Raw genomic sequence first — 17,856 nt, 5'->3', positions numbered from 1 at the left:
CATTCATTTACTTGCAACCAATCGAATTAATGGTATTATGTAGCTACATGAAACTATACGACCATATGTATACGCATTTAATTTGTGTGGCTTTTTCATGTATAGCTGCCGGAATTCTGTATAATCAGAACAATAAATGGAAAGATGTTGTGGTTTTATCGATTCGAGGACTGTCCGATTAACCTAACCGGTCCCTGTCCATACAGCAAGGAAAGGATACGAACTTTTCTAGAAGAGAGAGAACTGGGGGTAGGGAATCGAGCAACGACACAGTTTTTAGCAAAAGGCGAAGAACCACGGGGGAAAGTGAAAAAGTCGATTGCCTTTTTCCTCGACAAACTGGAGACAGACCTTAAAAACAGACTAATCTCCTGTAAGTTTACCATCATGAAAAGTAATACATCTGTTCACTGCATCAATTTTAAAATGATTTGAATACCAGTATTTTTTATATCGCCATATATAGGCATAGAAGGTGCCAACCTCGATCCGTTGGACAATCAGCATGACATTTTGTCGAAGAAATTGACAGGTTTGTGCTTGTATGTAACAAATAAAAATCATATTTAGATACATGGTTGTATCCTTTCGTAATATTCCCATATGCTAACTCGCCTGTATTCTATAAAAGCGCACGAAAATTTATAAATTAAAAATATAATTTTATAGACACTGCTGAAACTGGATCTGAAGATTTAAGTAACGTTATACCTCATGGTGAGTTACATTGGCAAACCTTTTGGAGCTATATATATTTGCGTACATTCAGGCACTTTAATTAATATCTATATTTTTATAAATATGTTTTAATTTCAACAGTGTCTGGATCCGAGGAAAATGCATTCACAAATTGTGATTGTGCTACGGAAATTGTGAACAATGCTGGTAAGTTGTAGGGTAATATATATTAATAGGATTTGAAAAAAGTTAGGTTCTATGTGATCACACAATCAAACTAACAAAGTTTGTTATGGGGTATAGTCATTAAAAAGGATCAATTAATTCCCAAAACAATGTTCAGTATCAACTTTAAAATGATAATACCGATATGCATTAAATATATGAATTATCGGTTTCTATTCATAGCTTCCAATGAAGAAACTACATCTGAAAGAAATAACATTATATCTGGTCAGTTAAATTTGAATATTCCGATATAGCCATATGAACTTTTAAATAAAAGTAAAATTAGTACTTCAACTTACTGGTTAATATTTATAGCTACTGAATCTGGATCTGAAACTGGAGTAACTGGATCTGAAGATTTAAATGACGTTTTACCTCATGGTGAGTTTGATATTCTTTTTAGCATTGAAGGTTTTCCTTGACATATTTTAAGTTTTAATCCAACTGTAACAGATTATGGGTAATGCACATGCGTTGATTCTGTTTACAGTCAGTGTTTACATTTGGATTTTATTTGATGTTTTGGCGCCGTCTGACTTATTATACGCTGTTGAGATTTGAATATGCGTTCTAACATTCCCTTTTCTACAGTGCACAAAGATGATTCTAAAGAGCAAAGCTATAAAACTTATAATTAAAATCTATAACTGATGTTGGCATTTTCTAGAACACTCTGTCAATGATCTTTTGAACAAGGAAGTTGCACCTAAAGACAACAGGCTTGGAAAAGGTCAAGACATACGAGAGAAGCCCAAAGTCATAAACGGTCGCCAGAAGAGAGAACTGTCGAAACTCAGAGATGACTTATCAAAGTTTGATGAACCAAGTGGCAAAAGGAAGAGAAAGCAATAAACACTTCTGCATGCCGCATAATAATAAATTTTACATATATATAATATATATTATATATAATATATTTATATATATTATATATACTGTCGTTGTCAAAAAGGTTGTCCTGAGCAAGTATATGTATATATCGATCACGTGACATTATTATGCATTAACACGCGTGGGATTGTACAAGCGTGTTAATTGCGAGTTCGAGTATAGCCAGGTGAACGATTAGAAAATGCCAAGACCATATTCGGACGATTTAAGTTGGAGAATGGTTTATCAACGACTGTTCTACGAAAGAATCATCGACGAAATTGCAGCACAGCTATTTGTTTGTTCAAAAACCGTACTCTCAGCACCTTTTGGAACACGGGTGATGTGAAGCCTTGCCGTATGTGTCGCCCAACAGCGAGCGTATCTTTATTCCCACACGAAGAATATATTATCATTGGCTGTTTACTGCAAACGCTGCAAATACAGTTGAATGAGATAGCAAGCTATATCATTAATGCTACTGGCTCTGCATTTGGCCCGGAGACACTGTGCCGAGCTCTCTATAGGCTTGGAATAACACGCAAAAGGTACGAACATTATGACATTATTTAAGTTGGAATATATACTTAATAACGCATGCTGGAAATCATATAACTATATTAATAAGACGCAAGCTATTCCACCTTTTTCCAATTTATTACAAGATTCTAGTTGTTCTTTATCAACTCTTCAAGCCAGATTTTCTTTTTCAGATACAGAGAATTGCCCTTCAGCGAAGAAACGATAGTGGGCTACAATTCATGGCCGAAATCAGCCTTTTTGACCCAAACCTGCTCGTTTTCCTCCATGAAACAGGCATTGTATGTACTAATAATACCTTACTGTAACTGGATTGCACAAACTAGTAGATCTTTTATTTGGTTCTACGTTTTAAGGATAAACGAATTGCTCGGCAATAGTGCTTATGGATATAGTGCTCATGGGATACAGCTTGTTGTGAGCGACTATAGCTATGCACGGTGGACACCTCGCTATTCCATTATTTCGGCAATATCGTGTGATGGACTTCTTGCGAACTGTTCGTTAAAGAATCCTGAAGAAAGATTTGAAACACGCTCCTTTATCTATTTTCTTGATGAACAGCTTTTACCAGCTATGAATCGATTTGATGGGGAAAACCCGCGATCCGTTCTCGTTATGGTTGAGATTTGAATATAATTAATGCAAATTCGCTGTTCTAACATATGTCTCAAGGGATGACTGAATTTGTGATCATGTTTTGATCTATTAATATCTGTTTAAACAAACTTGTTGATGCACAAAGATGCAACTGCTAAAACTAGCAATATGCATATTTGTTAACAGATAACAACCCAACACATCATGTACAAGAAGTTGTAAAACGAGTGTACGACAGTCCTGATTTGAATCCTATTGAAGAGGTTTACATATAGCTTGCTATCTCATTCAACTATATTTGCGGCGTTCGCAGTAAACAGTCCATGATATATATTCTTCGTGTGGGAATAAAGATACGCTCGCTGTTGGGCGAACCATACGGCAATGCTTCACATCACCGGTGTTCCAAAAGGTGAGAGTACGATAGACGGTTTTTGAACAAACAAATAGCTGTGCTGCAATTTCGTGGATGATTCTTTCGTAGAACAGTCGTTGATAAACCATTCTCCAGCTTAAATCATCCGAATATGGTCTTGGCATTTTCTAATCGTTCACCTGGCTATACTCGAACTCGCAATTAACACGCTTGTACAATCCCACGCGTGTTGATGCATAATAATGTCACGTGATCGATATATACATATACTTGCTCAGGACAACCTTTTGACAACGACAGTATATATATATATTATGTATAATATATATATATTCGATGTACAAACGAACATTATATTAAAGAATAAATGTTATATATCACTGAAACTGGTCCCAGTCATTTTTAGCCAAGCAATATAATTTGAAACAATTTGTCTATATTATCGTGACAGTGTGATGGAGAACCTGTTCCGAATCCAAAATCTTAAGTCAGGGATCAAGTAGGGTGTGGTTTGAGATACGTTGACGTCCTGGACCTTGCTGATGGAAAGTGTGTCAGTACGTGAAAAAGTTAGGGAAAATGTTTAATATATATAATATTTAAAAATCCGAGCTAGCCGAATCAACTAAAGATAGGCCCGTCTGTTTCACCTTTCTACATATGTTCCTCTGGAAAAAAAAACTAAAAAAACGCAAAAAGTAAGAATCCCATGAAGATCTTGTTGAAATTCGATCCTGTCGCATCGATATTTAGCGCTCAAACGATATAACCGCTCAAGCTTTATTTTAGACGTATTTTTCTCGCGTCTCCTTCGCCTTCGGTAATTTTTTTCGGTAACATTTGCTCAGTATTACGAAAAATAAATCTTAAAAGGAACTCGTGGCAATCTTCATTCGTGAATATATCGGCAACCTGCCTTTACAACCTCCTTTCAAATTTTGATATGTTATACCTCTATCAACTTTAAATTTTAAAAAAATTCCTTGAAGGAAAAAATATTATGAAATGCTGCGAAAAATAATTGTACGTAAAACCAAATGAACACCACAACAACAATTACATAGCCTTTAATTGTGTGATATAACCACCTGAGAGCATCCAAAATACTCACGTATGCGTCCTAACTTGAAAAACCACACAACTGTCCATGTTATACATCCATAAACTGTGATATAATAGCGGACAACCATATTTTCTATATAACCACATAAAAACTAACCAAATAACCATATAACCACATAACCGCTTAACAATATAACCACATAACCATATAACCAAATAACTATATAACCACATAACCATATAACCACATAACCATATAACCACATAACTATATAACCATATAACCATATAACCATATAACCATATAACCGCATAACTATATAACAAAATAACCACATAACCATATAACCAAATAACTATATAACCACATAACCACTAACCATATAACCACATAACCACATAACCACATAACCACCAACCACATAACCATATAACCACATAACCATATAACCACTAACCACATAACCACATAACACATAACCACATAACCACTAACCATAAAACCATATAACCATATAACCATATAACCATATAACCACATAACCACAAAACAACATAACCATATAACCACATAACCATATAACCAAATAACCACATAACCATTTAACCACATAACCACATAATATATAACCACATAACCACTAACCAGATAACCATATAACCACATAACCATATAACCATATAACCACTTAACCACATAACCATTTAACCACATAACCACATAATATATAACCACATAACCATATAACCATATAACCACATAACCATATAACCACTAACCACATAACCATATAACCACTAACCACATAACCATATAACCATATAACCACATAACCATATAACCATAACCATATAACCATATAACCATTAACCATATAACCATATAACACTTAACACTTAACCACATAACCACATACCACATATAACCACATAACCATATAACCACTAACCACATAACCATTAACCACTAACCACATAACCATATCCACTAACCACAAAACCATATAACCATAAAAACACTAACCACATAACCATATAACAACATAACCACATAACCACATAACCATATAACCATATAACCATATAACCATATAACCATATAACAATAAAACAATATAACAATATAACAACTAACCACATAACCATATAACCATATAACCATATAATTATATAACCACTAACCACATAACCATATAACCACATAACCATATAACCATAACCATAACCACTAACCACATAACCATATAACCATAACCATATAACCATATAACCATATAACCATATAAACCATATAACCACTAACCATATAACCATATAACCATATAACAATATAACCACTAACAACATAACCATATAACCATATAACCATATAGCCATATAACCATATAACCACTAACCACATAACCATAACCCATAACCATATAACCATATAACCATATAACCATATAACCACTAACCACATAACCATATAACCATATAACCATATAACCATATAACCATATAACCACTAACCACATAACCATATAACAACATAACCATATAACCACATAACCATATTACCACATAACCATATAACCACATAACCATATCACCACATAACTATATAACCATATAACCATATAACCGCATAACTATATAACAAAATAACCACATAACCATATAACCAAATAACTATATAACCACATAACCACATAACCACTAACCATATAACCACATAACCACATAACCACATAACCACCAACCACATAACCATATAACCACATAACCATATAACCACTAACCACATAACCACATAACACATAACCACATAACCATATAACCATATAACCACATAACCACAAAACAACATAACCATATAACCACATAACCATATAACCAAATAACCACATAACCATTTAACCACATAACCACACAATATATAACCACATAACCACTAACCAGATAACCATATAACCACATAACCATATAACCACTTAACCACATAACCACATAACCACATAACCATATAACCACTAACCACATAACCATATAACCACATAACCATATAACCACTAACCACATAACCACATAACCACATAACCACATAACCACATAACCACAAAACCATATAACCATATAACCATTTCACCATATAACCACTTAACTACATAACCACATAACCACATACCCACATAACCATATAACCACATAACCATATAACCATATAACCACATAACCATATAACCACTAACCAAATAACCATATAACCACTAACCACATAACCATATAACCATATAACCACTAACCACATAACCATATAACCATATAACCATATAACCATAAAACCACTAACCACATAACCACATAACCATATAACAACATAACCACATAACCACATAACCATATAACCATATAACCATATAACCATATATTAATAAAACAATATAACAATATAACAACTAACCACATAACCATATAACCATATAACCATATAATTATATAACCACTAACCACATAACCATATAACCACATAACCATATAACCATATAACCACTAACCACATAACCATATAACCATATAACCATATAACCATATAACCATATAACCATATAACCATATAACCATATAACCATATAATCATATAACCATATAACCATATAACCACTAACCACATAACCATATAACCATATAACCATATAACAATATAACCACTAACAACATAACCATATAACCATATAACCATATAACCATATAACCACTAACCACATAACCATATAACAACATAACCATATAACCACTAACCACATAACCATATGACAACATAACCATATAACCACATAACCATATTACCACATAACCATATAACCAAATAACCATATAACCACATAACTATATAACCATATAACCATATAACCATATAACCATATAACCATATAACCATATAACCATATAACCAAATAACCATATAACCATATAACCATATAACCATATAACCACTAACCACATAACCACTTAACCACATAACCATATAACCACTAACCACATAACCATATAACCACATAACCACATAACCATATAACCACTAACCACATATCCATATAACCATATAACCACTAACCACATAACCATATAACCATAAAACCACTAACCATATAACCACATAACCACATAACCACATAACCATATAACCATCTAACCACATAACCACACAACCACATAACCAGTAACCACATAACCATATAACCATATAACCACATAACAACATAACAACATAACCACATAACCATATAACCATATAACCACTAACAACATAACCATATAACCATATAACCATATAACCACTAACCATATAACCATATAACAATATAACCATATAACCACATAACTATATAACCACATAACCATATAACCACTAACCACATAACCATATAACCACATAACCATATAACCATATAACCATATAACCACTAACCACATAACCACATAACCATGTAACCATATAACCATATAACCATATAACCATAAAACCATATAACCATATAACCATATAACCATATAACCACTAACCACATAACCACATAACCATGTAACTATATAACCATATAACCATATAACCATATAACCATATAACCATATAACCATATAACCACTAACCACATAACCATATAACCATATAACCATATAACCATATAACCATATAACCATATAACCATATAACCATATAACCATATAACCATATAACCATATAACCATATAACCATATAACCATATAACCATATAACCATATAACCATATAACCATATAACCATATAACCATATAACCATATAACCATATAACCATATAACCATATAACCATATAACCATATAACCATATAACCATATAACCATATAACCATATAACCATATAACCATATAACCATATAACCACTAACCACATAACTACATAACCACATAACCATATAACCATATAACAACTAACCACATAACCATATAACCATATACCATAACCATATAACCACTAACCAAATTACCACATAACCACATAACCACATAACCACATAACCACATAACCATATAACCACTAACCACATAACCATATAACCATATAAGCACTATAGCCATATAACCATGTAACCATATATGTATATATGTATAGTGTGTATGTATATAAAGTGTGTATGTATATATAGTGTGTATGTATATATAGTCCATGTATACAGTATGTATATAATGTATATATTATAGTGTGTATTATATAATTTATGCTTATATATGTAATGTATATTCGAACCCTCGTAACATGAAAATATAACCACGCAACGTGTCAACGCGCCCATACACGACCACATCATCTTTTAAAAGGCGAAATAGCAGCGATATTATTAAAATTGGACCGGAATCTACATGTATTAAATATATTCTTACCCCAATTCAATCTAAATTTAATCGAACAGCATGAAAAGAACGGTTTATTTGTTCCTCTTGGAGGAATTGCCGTATCATGCGAGCGAAATCGAATCGCGCATTGGAAAATTAGCCAAAGCTGTGCACCACAACTCTTGGGAGATAAGACTGGGAAGTAGATAAATACAGTCACATACACATTTTTAATACTAGTATATTTCGGGCCATTACACACTTGCGACGACGAAAAATAAAAAAAAAACAAAAACAAAACAAAACCGGGGCGAATTTTCAACTCTGTCGCTGACGCCGGAGTAATAATTGTGCTCCCGAACTGCCGTTTGTAATACAATGCGCTAATATCGCATATCATTAACATTCCAAAAGTTGCTCCCCCACTGATGGAATGTGTTGATGCGCGGAATATATGCGCAGAACGGACTTTACCTCATCTTTAAAGTGCCTATATCAACCTCAGGGAAATAACCTACTTAGACAGATTAGACGATTTTAAGAACATTTTCAATATATTTGATAAGACGAAAATTTGATCTTCATGTACCTTTCGGGCCTCAAAGTTGGCTTTTTTCGTGTTTGATCGTGAGGTGCTGTGAGTGGGAACTAGTTGTATTTTTTCACCGGAAGTGACGTACATTGGAGAACACGCTAATTTTGTAAACACGAAACACGCTTTAAAATATGGAATATTGCGGCAATATAAAAGTGCGAAATCTTGTATAGTATATAAACTTTTTGGTTCGTTTTTCGCTAAAACGACGTCGTCAAGTTTTTCCGACAACTTAGACAGCCAACATGATTCGGATATTTAATTCATCACGGATTATGTATTGCCAATATTGGAATTTGAAGACGATGCGATACTGTTGCTTCAAGAGACAGTACGCCTATACATGACGGTTTATATCAACCTTACAAGACAAACCGATTGCTGACCGTGCCGAGTATAATGAAGACTAAAAGAGGGACGTGTACATGAAGATAGAAGGCAGCTTCTTTTATTCGCAAAACGGCCGGACTATCCCAGTGTCAGATTGGTAAGTGAAATATATAAAGGCACTATATCATTACATATAAAGCACTACATATACTGACATTTCACCCTACTGTTTCACAATCAAAATAAATTTATGTTTTTGTAGGTGCAGATGTAAAAATTGCAAGATCGATCTCTTGGTGAATGAAAAACAGGAGCGTTGAAGCGTTGAGTGGAGAACTTGTCTTACAAGACGTTGGAGAAGTCCCACACTGGGAACTGCGTAACCGAGTTTAATTTCTGAACTGCATTGTATTTATAACAAAGGAGAGGACAATGTATTTCCAATCGTTTGCGTTTACTTATATACAGGGTGAGTAAAAAAAACTGACACCTTTGAAATTCAAATTAGCTGCGAACTTATGGCTGGAACATGACAATTCCCATGTACAATCAACAAAAACGATTTGATAAAACTGTTCTTTTGTATGTACAGAGCTTAGAATGCATTTTAACTCCCAATGGGAACAAACTTTATGTTTTAGGTTAATATATGCTTTGTATACCTATGAAATATTTTAAGCAACTTCTGTCACATTATAGCCGCTATCCGGCTAATTTGAATTTCAAAGGTGTCCGTTTTTTTTGACTCACCCTGTATAGGCTGAATATTAATGATATGTGTATATCATTTGCTGCAAATATATCAAGAATTGCCATGAATATCGTCTGATTAAACTGATTCACTGAATCAGCACGGTAAACTGGGTGTGACTTTTTATACTAAAGCGCGTGGTTGACACTACTCTACAAGGTGTCTCAAAAAAAACGCGAACACTTAAATATGCAAGAATATTAATATTGTTCGGGTTTGCACCATAGTTCAGCTAAAATGACTTTTAGCATTTTAAATGAAGGATTAAGAGCTATTTTCAATTTCCAGGGGTGCTTATCTATTGCGCTTTAGAGCTGTATTAATGTTCTGCATATTTAAGTGATTGCGTTTTTTTAAGACACCCTGTAGTCCAAAGAATGGGCCATGTCATTACCGAGGTCATGGTGCATGTGTAAAATCCTTTGTCAGTCAGAGAAGAATACAATGGATCAGTGAGGATCGGCATATTATTATCACTGTTCATTGCTGATGATTAATGAAGGGTCTCATTCTTTCCTAAATTAGCAGGCTATTTTACTCACCATGCCAATAATTACCATATTCATTGATCATATTCAATGATGGCAGTAAAGCTAATGCTAAAGTGATTGACGATGCGTGACGATGTATAAAATAATTGGGATCACGTTCAGACCTGTTCGGCCGAAGCATAATTTTAGGTAGATGACGCGGCCTTTTATTTTGCGTTCCTGCCTCTACTTATGTTTACAGAAACTGATTGTGCATGTGAGCTATATGCTAAAGTTTCAGCAGACAGTATTCACATCTACAAATATTACATGTTACTATTAAAGCATAGAAATTGCATTTGGTTTTGCAACGCATCCGCCGTATTGATTAACTCCAAATTTCATAAAATATGAGCGATTAGCCGTTTCCACATCAGAAGACGAACAAATCGTCTATAGACAAACAAATCGCCTGCTGTCGGCGGTCTGCAGGTGTTCTCTAAATACTGTAGCTGTTTTCACACTAGAAGACCATATGTGACGTTTAAATATTGATTATTATATTTAGTAAGACGTGCAAAGTTCAAACAGCTCAAAAATGTAAGCAAAACAACGTACGTATAGAAAAGCTGTGTTGATACTAAAAAAATTTGCATTTGAATTGCATATTTGATTGCACCGGAAAGGTTGGCGATAAATGGCGAAAACTGCCGAGTGTGACGTACATCAGTTGTGTGACGTAGTGCTGAGTGTGACGTCATGGTCCAAGACAAGCATTCAAGCAAAGCAAGCAAGCAAGCAAGCAAGCAAGCAAGCAAGCAAGCAAGCAAGCAAGCAAGCAAGCAAGCAAGCAAGCAAGCAAGCAAGCAAGCAAGCAAGCAAGCAAGCAAGCAAGCAAGCAAGCAAGCAAGCAAGCAAGCAAGCAAGCAAGCAAGCAAGCAAGCCTCTGACATAGTGGCTACCGCTTACGCGGTAGTCACAAAAAACTGGCTTCGAGCTGCGCCGGTATTGTCGGGAAGAAAGAAAACTAAATATCTCGGCAAGTATTTGGGCTAAAGACCCCGGAATACTACCAAACGATAGAGCTTGAAAAGACGATTTAAATTGTATCAAACATGCTTGATATGCGAGAAAAGGTTGCAAGTGGCAGAAAACTCAGAAAAATCTATCCGCACACGGTGAGCTGTCGGCTGCGCTAACAGGCACGAGTAACTCGTAGCTCAGCTGATAGCTCTCGTGTGCTGTAGGCTTAATGCACGCGATTTATTTATTATTCAATATTACACATCAAAGCGGCCTAATCTATAAAATATTGCGCAAAATACAAACTAAAACGGTTACAGTGATTTAGTACAGTTAGTTCACATTTTCAGGATTATTTTGATATCTTTAGCGTCAAAATCGAGCCTTTAGAGGATTTTTGCCGCTTTTTTTATATAAACATGTATGATATGAATTATCACATCACCGGCAATATTATTTCACAATAATACAAATATCGGGAAAAAATCAGGCAAAAAAAGCCGGGAAAACTGACCCCTTGGTCCAATTTTATATCAGGAATCGATTTTTGGGGTCAAATTTACCCTAGGGGGAGGGTATCAGAGTTTTGTCGCCTTTTCCAACCATATGACAACATTCCGAGCAGTAAGCACGCGCTTAACTCACGTGAATATTATGGCGAATTGGCAACATATCGATCTAAAAAAAGGATGTATCTACTGAGGACGATTTCCTCCTTAAAATGGTTTAATTTTTATTAAAATCAGTCAAGTATTCACACAGAAATCGCAAGTTAAAATGAGCGAACCACTTTAAGATGCCATCTGATCCGATGACAATGAGTTTTAAGATTCAATACGAATGGCGGTCATAGAAAGTTTTCGTTTTTGCCACTTCGTAGGGAAACCGCAAGTGAACATTGAATTTAACAATTTCTAACGAAGCACTCGTTTTATTGAGCGGTTTAACTTGCTTGAAGTCACAACAAAGGACGATTTGTGTTTATTTGTATTTCCGCGTGATGACAGCCGCCCGGAAAAGCCGCCACACACCTCTTATAATAGCCTTCAATTTTCACACTTGCAAGCAAAGCATTGCGGGCTCTGGGCACACTGGAGACGAGATTAAGTATTACTATTATTAATGGAAATAAAATCCCGTCTCGCCACAACAACACAGTGCTTCGTTAGAAATGGTGGCAAAAAGGAAAACATTCTGTGACCGCCATATGTATTGAATCTTAATGTAAATGCCTGAATTGGCGGGTCGCGCAGCTCAAAACCCAGTTTTTTTTTGCCCTGCAGCCGCAGGCAATATGGCGGAAATAACCTTGATGAGTCTATTCACAAATGCTCTAACTCTCAGCACGCTTGAAGCTGCTGGCAGGGGCAAATTAATGCTGTATCAAATACACGCGCAAAAACATATGTTGTGGCAACATTGTTACTGTAACAGTAGTGACGCCTAACACTTAATGCACCATTGTTCACGACAATGTTCACAATATTATTCATTTGAAAAAAGCCCAGAAAGCCTCTATGGAGTAGACAAATTTAGTTTAAACAGCCGATGTTTTTCTTCAACATGTGATAAATGGACTTGCGATGCCAGCACTTTCCTTGCGATAGTAACTTCTAGTATAAAAGCTAAGCGTATAAATGAAAGCCACCTGGTATAAATAAGATGCATTTTATAGTATTACTTAAATAAATACATTTATAAATACATTTAAGGCCCTGTTACACAGTGCAATTTTTCTTGTGACTTTCAATGCAATTCTACTTCTAAGAGATGTGAATAAGTAAAGAGTCTTGCAGAAGAAAAGTGCATGAAGTGTAATAAAGTGATAAACACAAAAGTTTCGTTGTTCCCAAATTTACATCTCTCAGAATCAGAATTGCATTGAAAGTTGCAAGAAAAATTGCACCGTGTAACAGGGCCTTTAGTATTACCTACATAAATACATTTATATACACATACACACACATACACAATACAGTATTACTTACAAATGTTGAACTTTTAAGTACTTTTTTTCTTTTCTTTGTTTTCAGGTCTTGGTTTCCAAATATCAGTGCATAATGCAATCGCATTTTGATGAAAAGTTTGACCAAGTGAGTAAAAGGAAAGCTTTCGCATTTCAATTCTGCTGTGAATGTGGGCATTTTTGAAATTAGTTCAGTAGTTAGGTGGCAATATGCTTTCTTTCAATACAGCTGCTAAACTCTTTAAGAAACACATCCTCCATTCGTGATGCATGTTGTACAAACATATCTTGTGGAACCGTCAACCCCCACAGTTTTTGTTATTTTCAAATGCCTTGAAAAGGTAGAATAGCTGACTGCTTTCATTGATGGTCTCAGTGGTGAAGTATGGTGGCATGTGTCACAGCTGTGCTCCTTGAGACACTTTCTCAACAGGTATCCTGCCACATTTGTCAGTGCATTGGCTGATACCAAATTCTTCTTGACATCGCTTGTGTTGTAATCAGTATCATCAACAGGTTGCACGGGTGATGAGCTGGGCTTATTTCTTCCAGTTCTCTTTTTTTTTGGTGATAATCCGATTAAAAAGCTGCAAAATCTTCAGCACAATTACCAGATGACAGGGGAGTTAGGTACGTGTCAACAAACAACTTGCAAAATGCCCTGGTAAACTGTAGAGGTGTTGGGTTTCCAATTTCCAACGGATCTTGATTTAGCCATCTGGGGCCGGTTGTTCAAAAGGTATTTAGCTTAAATGGTGGATAAGCCAAAATTTAAAAGTACTCTCATGCATCTTGTGAATGACTGAACCTGCATTTTATGCATTAAATATGTACATTCATTGAAAATTAAGCTATTTTCATCAAAATATTCCACCTCACTTGTACAGTAAAGAGATCATTTTGTTTTTCATTTTGAACTTATCAACCGTTTAAGCTAAACGCCTTTCGAACATCCGGCCCCTGGGCAAAAACCAAGGCGTTTCAGGGGTGACATTCAACTCGCGAAGTAATTGCTGGAAGTTTGAACCCAAGTCAGATATAATGCTTTTAACGAGTAAACCCATTGATGTCAATTAATCAATAATTTCAAATAACTTGGATTCAATCTTTTTGCTTGGACAAGCCTCATGAACCAGTACGTAGCCAAGAGGTTGCTTCCAGTTTTCTGTGATGCCCCTTGCCATAAAGACAAGTGCAGCTGTGGCAACTCGGTTTGTTCTCTCTCCATCTCCAAAATCTTCGAGACCAGTTACTTCATCTTTTGTTTGATCATATTGGAGATTAGCTTTCAGAGATCTCTGAAAAGAAATTTTATTTACAGACGGTAAATATAGCAGGAAGATTGAAGTCTTTACTCTTTATGCTTACCCCATCCATTGTCAAGGAACACAATTTTCCTGACTCACTGATCAATTTGACTTTTTGGCGCAGCATCTCCTGTAATAACAAGTACGATCGTACTATAGTGGACCAGGAACTGCGTGACCGAGTTTCTGAACTGCATTGTATTTACAACAATAGAGAGGACAATGTATTTCTAATCGTTTGCGTATATAGGCTGAATATTAATGATACGTATATATTATTTGCTGCACATATTCTGTCAAGAATTGCTTGTAACTTGCTTCAACGGTCAAAAGTAAAAATTCGAACTCCGTCAATCGATGCCGAATATTGCTTAGAATAATTGTGCCAAGTTTCATTCCGATCAAACAAGTAATGCTAGAGCCTTAGGGTTTTTTTAAAGTGCCTATGAAACTGACGAATTTTTTTATTCAATCATTTGGTACTTTCGACAGCGGAGAATTCGAATTTGACCATAAAAATGTCCAATTCGAAATACAAACATGAGTTTTTGAACGTTTTTGTATCGATTTCGCAATAAAAATATTGTTCGGAGACTGGGAACAAATCAGACGGATGTGACGTAAAGCGCAGGGCACATGAAATTGACACAACGCAAATAACGCAAATTATAAACAAACAATATAGGACGAAGTAGTCGAATAGCAGTAATAATTCTGTTGCGAATTCGGATGCAAACGTTTGAAGCGAGTATGTATGCGATTCTCAATACATGCCATATGAAGGCGAACCATTAGCTCCTCAGGGAGACGATATAATGGTTGATATTAACAAGGGAAAATCCGAAGAAGTTGATATCGATCGATGGCTTGACACCGATTATTCTATAGAGGCTAGATATGACCAAGAGGATAAAGTAGATTCCTTGCATGTACGCTTTTTTCAGTTTGGTAGTAAATAAAATACTTAAGAGTTTGAACTTCTGTAATTTAAAGTGAGAAACTTGACAAAAGCAATGGACTTTATATAGGTATATCCGTGCTGTTGGTTATAGGTAGTTGGCAAGATGGATATTTGGCTACATGGGTCCATGTTTGAACCTCAAGTCAAAAAGCGCTTGGTGTTACTGCTATCGAAGCCTTGTAAATTGCTTGCAAAACGTTTGCAGAAGCAACTCTCGTCAAAATGCGCCGAGCACAACCATATTCTTGACGAATATTTTCCCAGGTCGAAGTCAGACCGATGTATTCGAACAAATTGGACCCGCTGTTTTCGTACAGACGGATCTTTAAAAAAACAATGCATGCTAATACCTCGTGTCTCGCCACTATTTGTGCACGATTTCTTATTTGGCCTTCCAGCAACACAACAAGAATTTCTCTTTTTTCATTTGCACATAAAGGAGATGTTTCCTCCATATCTACGGCTTATATTCTAATGTATAAAAACCTTTCCCTTAGTTGTTTATCATAAAATGCGCTTAGCGCGCAGTGTAATCTTGTCATATGTTGCGATTCACGCAAGCCTATATAAAAGTTAAACTAAACCGCTTCGTCATATTGAAGTTGTACGAAGGTTCAATTTGACGTTTCGAGCGAGACTCTTCGTTTTTTAGAGTTTTATAATATGCGATAAGACTGTTCGAAAAGTCGAGATTTCGTGTATCTCGTATAAAAGTAAGAGCTTATGTTATTGTGTCATTTGTGTGTGCCCTGTTCTTTACGTCATCGGAAGTAATTTGACGCCATTTGACCGCGCAGAAAGTGAACCACATTTTTTGGCCAAATCGGCAAGTTTAAACCCCAATAACTTTTCATTAAATTATTTGTAGAGCTTGCGACTTCAACATAGTCGTTTGTACACTAAACACTTCACGAACATGGAAATAAAAATTTCATTTCATAGGCACTTTAAAGAGCGTTGCCCCCTAACAAGAAGAAGAAGAAGATTAGCAGCGGTTAGGGACCAGTTCTTGGTCCAACAATGCGCCCTGGTCGTTGCGTCTGTTTCATAACATAGATGGAAGGAAGTATAAATGTCAAGGTGATTAAAACAGGCAAGTATTCAACAATAACTATTGGCTAATATGCATGTCTTTTAACCATTTCAATTCAAACATGATAATTACTCCGGCGTCAGCGACAGAGTTGAAAATTCTACTAGTACTTAAAATGTACTAGTACTTAAAATGCGTATGTGATTGGATTTATCTATGTCCCAGTCTTGTCTCCCAAGAGTTGTGGTGCACAGCTTTGGCTAATTTTCCGATGCGCGATTCGATTTCGTTCGCATGATACGGCAATTCCTCCAAAAGGAACAAATAAACCGTTCTTTTCATGCTTTTCGATTAAGTTTAGATTGAATTGGGGTAAGAATATATTTAATACATGTAGATTCTGGTCCTATTTTAGTAATATCGCTGCTATTTCGCCGTTTCACAAGATGATGTGGTCGTGTATGGGCGCTTTGACTCGTCGTAGTTTGCACAGGATGAAGATTTAATAAACTATATAAGCGCGAATTCCAAAGGCAAAGTGTAAGACAAAGCGAATGTATCATGCCGTTTATTTACATTTTTGAACAATTGAACTTCTATACTTTTTAAAGTACGATGTGCTTCTAAATTTCGCGATCGAACAACATTTAGGTTCGCAAGGCATCTAAATGAATATGAACTGTATTGTTTATGTTCAGAAGCTTTATAT

General features: G+C 35.4%; 1 long non-coding RNA gene across 1 annotated transcript; it reads left to right on the top strand.

Annotated features, from left to right (window-relative positions):
• The first annotated feature begins 843 nt into the window (after positions 1-843).
• Positions 844-1,287, top strand: LOC114540520. The gene is made up of 3 exons (XR_003689075.1): positions 844-885; positions 1,087-1,131; positions 1,222-1,287. It is a non-coding gene; the product is annotated as an uncharacterized LOC114540520 (long non-coding RNA).
• Positions 1,288-17,856: the final 16,569 nt, after the last annotated feature.

Source organism: Dendronephthya gigantea, unplaced genomic scaffold (genome assembly GCF_004324835.1).
Source record: "Dendronephthya gigantea isolate DGI-Jeju-01 unplaced genomic scaffold, DenGig_1.0 000238F, whole genome shotgun sequence".
Taxonomy (NCBI): Eukaryota; Metazoa; Cnidaria; class Anthozoa; order Malacalcyonacea; family Nephtheidae; genus Dendronephthya; species Dendronephthya gigantea.
Note: the sequence above shows the minus strand (reverse complement) of the source record. Positions and strands in the feature narration are given on the sequence as shown.